The 11,066-nt window shown below is 35.6% G+C and overlaps 1 long non-coding RNA gene across 1 annotated transcript; it reads right to left on the minus strand.

Moving 5' to 3' along the window:
* Nucleotides 1-759: 759 nt before the first annotated feature.
* On the minus strand, nucleotides 760-8,978 carry LOC126236156 (uncharacterized). Its single transcript, XR_007544876.1, has 4 exons — nucleotides 8,822-8,978; nucleotides 8,195-8,278; nucleotides 2,469-2,700; nucleotides 760-2,344 (listed from the first exon to the last, which is right to left on the minus strand). It is a non-coding gene; the product is annotated as an uncharacterized LOC126236156 (long non-coding RNA).
* Nucleotides 8,979-11,066: the final 2,088 nt, after the last annotated feature.

Below are 11,066 nucleotides of genomic sequence, written 5' to 3' on the forward strand. Positions count from 1 at the left end.
GCCACTTTGTATTTCACCTTACTTTCCAAATTTTCACACAATGTAAGAAATATTCACTAAGTATAAAAATGTATTTTTTGTTGGAAATAATAAAGTATACCACATGTTTGCATATTGGCAAAAATGAGTTACATTTAATTTCCAATACATTAATGTTAAATACTGGTGCAAGTAAGCTTTGTTCATAAATTTTACACTAATTTGTAGTAACTTCATTGTGAGGAAAATCGGTTCCAGAAATCAGTGGGATGTATGCATCCCGCTTTTTTGTTGTTGAGAAAATGATTCAAGTTAAAAATTATTGAAAGGCATATTTGTAATTCTGACCCAAGTAAGACTAACAGCTGAGGTACCTTAATTCTAAAACATGAGTAAAAAGCACAAAAGGGTTAAGCAGTTGCATTAACAAATCTCACTGCTACAAGTTATGACACATACACAGGGTCTGTCTCAGGCCCTTTTATTGCTAGACCCATGACTAAATTCACTTCCAGTTGCGCAACAATAAATTACATCTCTACAAGCAAAACTCAAGGCCACTGTACTCACGTAAGCCTCCACATTTAGCAAACAGTTAACCTAAGTGAGTATTGTGGCCTTTACAATTTTCCTAAATAGAAATGTACTTTATTATCGCACTTCTCATATTACTGTAGTTTTAGGTGGTAGTAGTAATTTAGCTCCTGCCCAAGCTTTGTTTATACATACTCATGGTCACAGGAAGGAAGAATGAGGCTGTACATTTTTTGTGTAAAGGACGTTGTTAAGACGCATCACTTGGAGACTTAACTATTATTGTAAATAAAGTTTTGACCTTTATCAAAAACTACACACTGAACTTGCTGAAAGACCCTGTTATGGGGTCATTAATAAAACTACATTCCAAAAGTTCTCTACATGTGAATAAAAAATTAACAGCATATTCTGACAAGGGAGCTCATTCTCACTACCTCACCTATTCTAAAAAAGTTGTGTGCAGCTTCCAGTACACAACACACTCAACCCTACATTTTATTCAAATCAAACAGGATATCTATTCAGTGCATAAATATGGAACTAGCATCAGGAAGATTAATACTAAATTTCAATTTTAATTTATACAGCAAAAAATTACTAAAATGGTGAACAATTTACAGAAATACATTTTCTAAAAAGGTTACCAAGTTTTCAACATGCAAGAAACCTTGCTATTCCAGTTAGATGAACACAAAACCTTAAGATTACAAGAAATTTTCATCTACAACTGTTTTCCAACAAGAATTTTTGTTAAATATGCCACAAGTCTACTTGTGCATCAAGTGGGGTTTATTACAATAGCCAGATCACTCGGTTTTGTAAAACACCAGTTATTTTTCTGACCCACCAACTTACGAACATCTGAAAATGTCTGTGGCAATTGTCTGGTGTATACATACTAAGTCTTCTTATACAAACTCGCAAAAACTTCACTTCAACAGTATTCAGCTCTAAGGACACTACAGAGGCCACTTCAAAAAACAGTGACTTCACTTGTGAGAAGCTCTAGTTTTATTCATATGAAAACATTCCAATACTGAACTATAAAGTACATTCTCCATTTTATTCCTACAACCCATGGTGTGTTGGTTTGGACATGGCACTCTTCATTTTGCCAATAGCCAGCTGCAAATGCTAAAATATTTATCCATTAGATGTGTGCTGAAGGTGCATTTGATGATAGGAACAGAATTCCCATACTCATCTATGGAAGTTGCAAAACCACCCTGCAGCCAGAAGCTGTTTTATTTATAATTAGTAATTTTATTCCAATTGCAAAAATAACCTCATGTTGCTGCATCACTCAAATATATACATAATACCAAATCAGATAACACCATAATCTAAGTCCCCTCATGGACCATAGGTAAATTTTAAAATTTTCACCTCATTTACATTCTCTGTAAAATCATATTCCAGGTTTCTAAGAAGAATACTGAGCATCAACACCAATTTTTTTGCAAATTTCTGAATAGCAATCTCCAAATTATGGAACCAATGAAGATTTGCTGTCAACTTAAAAGTCAATAAAAAAATTTGGTAACTGAGCAGGTTTATAGGGGCACTCTTCTCAGGGGCAAGAGTAACTTCCAAGTTAAAGTTGTCTAAAAACAAAGCCAATTTTGTTTCCTAACAGCTTCAGTACTAGTGATCCCACTGCTGCAAACAAAGTCAATATTCAGATTTAGGTGACCTGTGTTTATCTTTTAGGGTATCACTTCAGTCTCCATTACTGCACTATCCATAGTATGTTACAACTGCCTCAGCTGGACAGCAGGCTACTGTTGCAAAAGTGAAAATTCCTCTGAAGGAGCTCAATTACAACATTCTGAAATTATTAAACATACTACCATTAAAAGCTCAGTTGAGAACGGACTACAATAGCAAAAATCTAATTAGCTTTTTAGTAAAAATTCATACCATCTCAGTGTAGGAGTTAAATACTGAATTACCTTTGTCAACTTTCTATGTGAAATGAGAAGAGTTGAATTATCTGTAACGTGAAGCTACTTTTCATTGTTTTAATAGGGTTCTTAAGACTTTTCACAGGATCAGGTTAAAAGAGCAGAATTAACAAAGCTTTTGTTGAAACATTTATTGTCCCAACAAATTTATACAAAAGTCTCTGCTGCAGCCACACAACACAATGAGGAGTGTGGATCAGATGTTATGGAGTTCCAGCAGCTGAAAAAAATAGAATTCCACAGTAAATAATACAATCAGAAACTAAATTTACAACTGACAATTAAAAATAACCTTGCCCACTGGCCACAATGCAATGTACATTGCTTACACCTGCATGGAATATGAATCACATTATAAGTTAATGCTAACAATGCAGTACAACAAAAATATTACAGAACATTCCTAAAAACAGAACATGAAGAGTACACAAGTTATAGCTTACATATAGTTATGCTCAAACAGAAAATATTGGCAACAAGATGTTTTTACAGTACAACACGCTGCTGAACAAAATTACTTTCACTAGCCTTTGCTGGGATAATTTAAATTAAATTTAAAATATAAGCTAGTTCATACTTTTCAGCAAATATTATCAAATCTGGCTATGGCCATTCAAACTAATCCTGAGACAAGTGTGTAAAAGTTGAACTACATTTTTCACTGTAAAAAATTATGAGAGGTTTAGAAAACTGGGCCCAGTTATGATTGTTGCCTAAACATTTCAGTTTGCAACATGTAAATACCAAAGTTACAGGTCTCATGTTCAATGTGTGTTTTGTCTTCACAGGCCATCAGTTTAAACTGTATAAAACTAAGGCAAGCAATCACCTTCATTACAGACTGGATTGGTTTTGTTTTAAGATAGTTCAATGTGTTAGTTACCTTTCTGCATATTTTAATTAAATTCATTTTTGGTCAAAACAAGGCTACTTGTGAAAAATGTTTAAGAATGAACCTGTCATACCATGTTTATACTTTGCCATTTACGTAAGTACTAAGTAATTATGGAAATTTTAATAAAAATTATGATTACACCTTGAAAAATTTCTTAATCAGAACCAGTTTTAATACAGGAAAGAGCATAAAAATGTTGCCAGATGACACCTTTCCCAGCTCAGTCAACTAAGGCAGCTCAGCTATTTAAGGAGGTGTTCATGCTTTCTTGGCCAGTTTGACAATTTTATACAGCAATGTTTCATGAACATTTAAAAATTTTTAGTCTCAGCACCAATTATATGCCATATGGGATTATTTTTTGGGGTAATTCATCAAGCCAAGCTAAAGTTTTCCAGGCACAAAAACATGCAGTAAAAATTATATGTGGTGTGAACTCAAGAACATCCTGCAGAAGCCTGTTTAGGGAACTAAGGGTACTAACTACTGCTTCCCAATATATTTATTCCTTAATGAAATTTGTCATTAAAAATATATCACTTTTTCAAACCAACAACTCAATTCATGGAATCAATACTAGGAATAAGAATAATCTTCACAAGGATTTAAAGTCACTTAGTCTAGTACCAAAAGGTGTGCATTATTCAGGAACACATTTTCAATAACTTGCCAGCAGCCATAAAAAGCTTAACAACCAATGAAATTCAGTTTAAGAGAAGCCTAAAGGATTTATTGGTGACCAACTCCTACTCCATTGATGAATTTCTTAGGAAAACCAACTGATTTGTATATAAGTACAACATAACTTCTGCACAATTTCAGTGCAGTAATGTTTTCACTGAAAATTTGTGTGTGTGTGTGTGTGTGTGTGTGTGTGTGTGTGTGTGTGTGTGTGTGTGTATAACCTAACTTCTGCACCAGTTGAGTGCAGTAATGTGTTCATTGTAAATAAGTATTACAGTAGTTGTATTACCTTATAAATAAACACTATTTTAAATTCAGTGCATTAGTATTTGTAAAATGACAGTGTTCATTAAAAAATGACGATCATTCCACTTGGGACCTGTGGAATGGTACATTAGCTTTGTCCTGTATTGTTTTTCTGACATGTTCCACATCCTGGAGGACCTCTCTACAGATCAATTGGAATGAAAGTAAATCTAATCTAATTATGAGTACTATATTTTATCAAAATCTAAAATAGTGAAGTAAATTGGGTGTACTGACTTCACATGGACTGGCTCAAGCAAAGAAGGGAACAGACCAGTAGATGCATTTGCAGAGCAGTGCATAATAAGGGTGAGGGAAAATGAATGATAACTGACCCCCTGAAGTTTGACGTCTACAGTGCAGCCTAAAGTGAGATTACATGATAATTTGATTTTAACTGTTTTGCTGTGTAGCTTGGTATCTACATACACACCATATTTAATGCTTCATTAAAAAAAACTGCAAGACAAATTCAGGAAAGCTATACAATGTACAAGTATCTGACCATTTTAATGCAAGCTGGTAATGTATATTACCACCAAAAATGTAGAGGGGATCCCAAGCTAACTCATGAATTCTCACCTGTTTAACATTTGAAGTATGGAGCAATTTCCAAACCAGATGACTAGCAGCTTTCTTTTCCACACTGAATGACTTTTCTAGGAGAATGAATATGTGAACTAAATTCCAGAATGGAGGAAATTTAAATGTCAGCAAGTTAAATTTGTAAATTTAGTAACCCCAACTGTTCAGACCATTCAAATCAATTTTTGCATTGTCCAATGGTTAAGTTACATATTAAGGAACTATTTCCAACCATGTCTGCTTTGTTACCATAGGTTACTGTGTATTACAAAGTAATATCCACATGCCCATGTAAGACCAGTAAGAAAGTCTTCCTCTGGTTTTAAATTCCAGCCTACAGAACAACTTTCACTACCTTAACATTTAAGTTAATAAGTTTCAGGTTGCCAATGAAAGTGGTAATTTATTTGCTGTGTAGCCTTAGGTAAAATTTTAGTTACAGCAGCACAGCATGCCGATGTTGGAAACAACCATGACAATGCTGTTCCTGCTGTATGACAGACCATAAAATTACACCAAAGTAAACATTTGCATTAATAGGTTCATTTGAGCAGTTGCCAGCAGGCTCATGAACTTGCACAGAGCTGAATTCGTGTATGAGCAGTGCTTTCTCCCACTTCTGGCTACTTGAAGCACAGCTGTTTGCTGTATGAGCAGTAGCAACAAGTAGCCAGATGCTACCCGGAAAAAATTTCCTGTACACCCAAGTTGCCAGATTCAGACATGCACAGAGCAAGCTGAGTTACAGTGAGGGGTCCTCCATGTGAACCGTGTATATGTTTTGGCATATTGCTGTACTGTCTTAGTTTACAGCTCCCATGTCAAATGAAAAAAAAACTTTTCTGTGGCCAGAAGCCATCAAGTGAATACACGTTCTCTTAATCATGAAAGACCAATATAAGTAGTTTCAAGTTCCTGATTCTATATTACTTTCACATTATTAGCAATCAACCATTAATGCCTTAATGAAGCTATTCATAGACAAATTTGCTTCTGTTAATTTTTTCCACTGATGCAGTTTATTTGAAATTTTTTCATTCCACACTATTGGTTACTCTCAACTTTCTTCAATTTCTAGTGCAAATTTTCATTTTCTGGGATGAATGACATACCATAATAAAGAACCAAACATGAGAATACAGTACTGGACCTCCAAGATAATTGGTATCACAAAAACCACATACAAAAACTGAACATCAGGTACTTTAGAGTGCATCCAGACATAGAAATGTGCGGAAATACAGAAGCGTCCGATCCCGCCTGTCTGCTTTGACCCATGACGTCACAAATATGGCGGAAACAAAAACAAACACACACTTTCCACAAGAAGCCTAATGACACTAACAGGACAAGCGCGGGAAATGGGGTGTTTTGGGTGTTGGGCAAACTAAATATAAACAAATTTAGACGACTTGCGTAGCTACAACGTGTAAGTGAAGAAAGCCATGCATGAATACCCACCCACCTCCCCAGGGGTCGTAACCCCTGCAACCCATAGAAGATAAAGATGCTTCAGTAGCTGATTAGTGTTTTTTGTCTTTTTAAAAAAAAATCTCACGGGATAGAACGAACAGATCAGAAAGGTAAATATAATAAACTAAAACAGGAATTGGAGGAAACATAATTAAAATAAGTAATAAGTGTTTTTAAATTTAAAAAAATCTCACGAGATAGAACGAACAGATCAGAAAAGTAAATAAAATATGATAAAACAGAACAGGAGACAGCCACACTCAAACCAAACTCCGCACCGTCATGACGTCACACACGACAACACCCTTATGTCACGGGGGTCAAAGCCGACGCGTGGGATCGGACGCTTCTGTCGACCCAAATGTGCAATTAAGAGTTGAATGAAGCATTTTAGTATGGTTTATGAAATTCCAATGCTCCTGGAGTAGTCTGGTGTCCCATTCCTTTCATGACCCTGTAAGATCTCTTAATGCTAATTTGGTCAGTAGTTTTGAACTAAATATTTTGTTGCAAATATATTGAGAACTGTAGCATACTTTTACAAATCTGCCTTCTGTGAATGTTTCAGTCAAGGCAATTATTTAGTACTTCCTCTAGGCCTTAAGTTCTTTCTAAGTTTGTGTTTACATCTTAAATTTATAGAATGCCATTCCATGCTAAATTGTAGACTGGCAGCATACCGTGTTTTATAATTTTAACTCTTCACACTGCTTTATATTTATTTCTAGAGTAGAATATGAACTAGGAGTTTTAGTTTCTTTGCCTCACAGACACACTTGTTAAATTTTTTACACATTTTAAAATTTCTTGTCCTGTATTCTGGTGTAAGCTACACAAATTTTTTGCAAGAAATTTGTTTTCCACCTTACTAGCTTTTTGCAGAGCTGTGTAGATGTAAACCTGATTGGAAATGCTACATAATATTGCAGAGTATGAATTAAAAATCAAAGTCACCACACAGTAAAATGTTATGGTACTTTGAGCTGAAGAGTCTAGTTTTGAAATGAATCATATGCCAAGAACTGCTTCCTATTTGGATTTCTTATCTGGGCAGAATTGATAACTTAGGTCCTCTCAACGTGCCACAGGCTCCACATGGTCACGTGATGCCCACCACACGAAATTCCATGCACAAAAACGACAAAAAGCATATGAGCAAACACCAAGCACGAGCTGCCTACGTCATCGTAGCTGCACAAGTATGGGTACAGCCTATTGTATGGCACTGACTGGCAACTGCTCAAACGAACCTAATACGAGTGTTCAACACTTGTTATTTACAGCACACTATGCTGCCACTTCTGTAATTGAAATTTAACTAAAATTTTAGACAAAATGTTAAATGACAACATTGAATGAAATAAGCCTGCAATATGGCACAATGACAGGTTCTCAAAACTCAGCTTTGATCTTTTAACCAAACAGTGTACTACATAAGAATTTTCTAAACCACCAGAAGTAAAGGAATATGGGCATTACAATACACACTAATTTTAAGAGAAACATTTAATCAATTTACACTAGTATACAAACGACAACGCTGGAGACTAAGAAATGAGTTGAGGGCAATCAGTTTCCCATGAACACTACTATGCAGTAGTCTCAGCAGGATCTCAGAGTGGTCAAGCACAGACTCCTCCAAAATCATTTATAAAAGATTATGCAAATACTAAATTTTAAAGACATCAGCCAAGAAAAACATGGCCTCAAACTCTATACAAGATAAGGTGTGGTATTTCCACCAGCTATTACATAGCATTACAATACTTACAGCGTGAGGGCCAGCAACCTACTTCGACCTCGCCCTCATCTTCCTCCTCTTCCGCTTCAGCCTCCGCATACGCTTCTTCCTCCACTGAAAGCATTTACATAACTTACTATGCATATCAAAACTGAACATAGGTACAAAGTAGCTCTCAGCATAATTGAGAAACGCAAACAACACATGTTGACCCCTTTATTTACCGTTTTTCTAAGAACAGGAAAAGTGGAAACCCGTAAGTTCTATGGAAAGCATTTCAGAGTTCACAATACAAGGCCAACTCCGATCTCAACAAAGCGTGACTAACACTTCAATCTACGAAAAACTAGGGCTTCTAACTTATAATTTACCCAATATTTATAACAGACGTAACGCAGCACATTGCTTGTAAAGCTGAAAGACTTATCACTGCGAATCCAACAACACTGAACACTACACACAATTACTACTACGAAAACAACCCGGTAGTTTAATTTACCCAACATTTTATATCAGGTACTTCACTCTTTTGCAAATATTACAGACCTTAAGAGAAAACACTATATTATTAATGGCTCCCCAAAAATCACGTGGTGACGCACATTCACATAAATATATCATTATTCGTCAATCACACTCACGAATGTTTAAGCTCACCTTTGCTCTCATGCTTCCTGTTGAAATAAACTACCTAATTCTCCAGTAGTTCTGAAAAACCAGGAGATTTCAACGGATATCACCAGCGACAAACGAACATGTATCACCACCGCCAGCAAATGAAAGAAGAAAGCTCTTAGCGGAAACCAAAGAGTACAACAAAATGCACTTTAACATGGTGGCCAACACAACAAAAATAATCGCAATACCGTCTTGGAAAGATATCGATGGATTTTTAAAAATGTCAATCGATCCCATACTGCAGTAAGCTATAGAGCCAAATGAAATGTTTCTATAAGGCACATCACTAATATATAATGATAGTTTTACAGCTAAATAGGTATAGCGCGAGAGCAGAAACATTCTTAAGAGGGTGAAGGCATGAAGCTACTTTACAATGCATTTCGTATGACGGCATTCACATAGGCCATCACGTCACGGCACGTCACGCCACGGTATGGCACAATTAAGCTTTCTCAGGGAAAACGTTTTGAGAGTGCTGTAGCCTGCTAACATCTCAAGTTCTATATATATAAAGCACGAAATCTATCACTATAACATAAATGAGCGCGGTGAAAATAGGTTTTGATTTCATTTTATGTGATTTGCTTTCATTCCAATTGATCCGTAGTGAAGACCTCCTCCAGGATGTAAAACATGTCAGAAAAACAACAATAAATGACACATATTTACAACTAAAACAAATAATTTCAATTCCACAGATCACAAGTGGAATGATCGTCATTTTTTAATGAACACTATATGAAAGGATCATTTCACAAATACTAATGGACTGAATTTAAAATAAAAAAGTTTTTTATGTATATATACGGTAATAAACGTGTAATACAACTAATACAATACTTATATATAATGAACACATTACTGCACTGAAATGGTGCAGAAGTTAGATTATACTTACACACACACACACACACACACTTATTTACAATGAACAGATTACTGCACTGAAATTGTGCAGAAGTTATACTGTATGAATATGTGTTATATGAACACATTACTGCACTGAAATGGTGCAGAAGTTAGATTACACACACACACACACACACACACACACACTTATTTACAATGAACAGATGACTGCACTGAAATTGTGCAGAAGTTATACTGTACTTTATATATATGAACTTGAGATGTTAGCAGACGACAGCACCACCAATATTCCTTTGCTTTCATGACGAATTGAAAATATTCCATGACGAATTTCCATTGAGTGTACTTCCGCAAGCGAGGTCAGATATCTGAATACGAAAAATTATTTAGGTTGTACAATAACAGAACAGAGCTGACACACAGAATGTATACAAATAAGAACATAAGTTGATTAAACACATTTCATTAAATAACATTTTAAGCGAAAAAGCCAGCTGTAACAAAGGAGCAAAATAAATCTGTTTATGACGATATTACTTATGGATAAGGTCATCATCATCAGTTATCTGCTATATTAGCAGGTCCTTTGCCTCTCCATTTTCTGGGATCCATTGCTTCCTTCTTAAGGCTGCTGTATGTTGTACGGTCTATCATGTCATCCAGTATCTGGAATCTCTTCCTTTCTCGCTTCCTTTTCCCTTCTACATAACCTTCTAAAACTGTTTTTATCAGTCTGTCATTTTTTGTTAATATATGCCCAATCCAATTTCTTTTTCTTCTCTTTATTACATCTAGTAACTGTCTTTTCTCTCCCACTCTTCTCAGTACCTCTTCATTTTTTACTCTGTCCATCCTACTTATTCTTTCCATCCTCTGCCATGTCCAGATATCAAAAGCCTCCAGCCTTTCTCTGTCTTTCTTCCTCATAGTTCATGTTTCAGCGCCATATAGAGGTACGCTCCATACAAGAAATTTTATGAGTCTCTTCCTTAGTTCTCTGTCCAGACCGCTGCAGAAAATTCTCCTTTTCTTATAAAACCCCTCTTTTGCCATTGCTATCCTTGTTTTAATTTCTGTCGTGCACTTCCAGTCGGGTCTATCCTGCTTCCAAGATACTTAAGATTTTGCACCTGTTCTAGTATTTCTCCATTCAGCATAATTTTAATTTCCTTATTTCCTCCTAGTGCCAATACTTTTGTTTCATTTTTGTTAATTTTCATTCCATATTTTTTCCGTTAGTTTCATTGGTGTCCACCAAATCCTGCAATTCTTTTTTCCCCATGGCTAGAAGAACCAAGTCATCAGTAAACCTCAAACACCCTACTCTTCTTCCTCCAATTTCTACGCCTTT

The sequence above is a fragment of the Schistocerca nitens genome, chromosome 2 (assembly GCF_023898315.1).
Source record: "Schistocerca nitens isolate TAMUIC-IGC-003100 chromosome 2, iqSchNite1.1, whole genome shotgun sequence".
NCBI lineage: Eukaryota > Metazoa > Arthropoda > Insecta > Orthoptera > Acrididae > Schistocerca > Schistocerca nitens.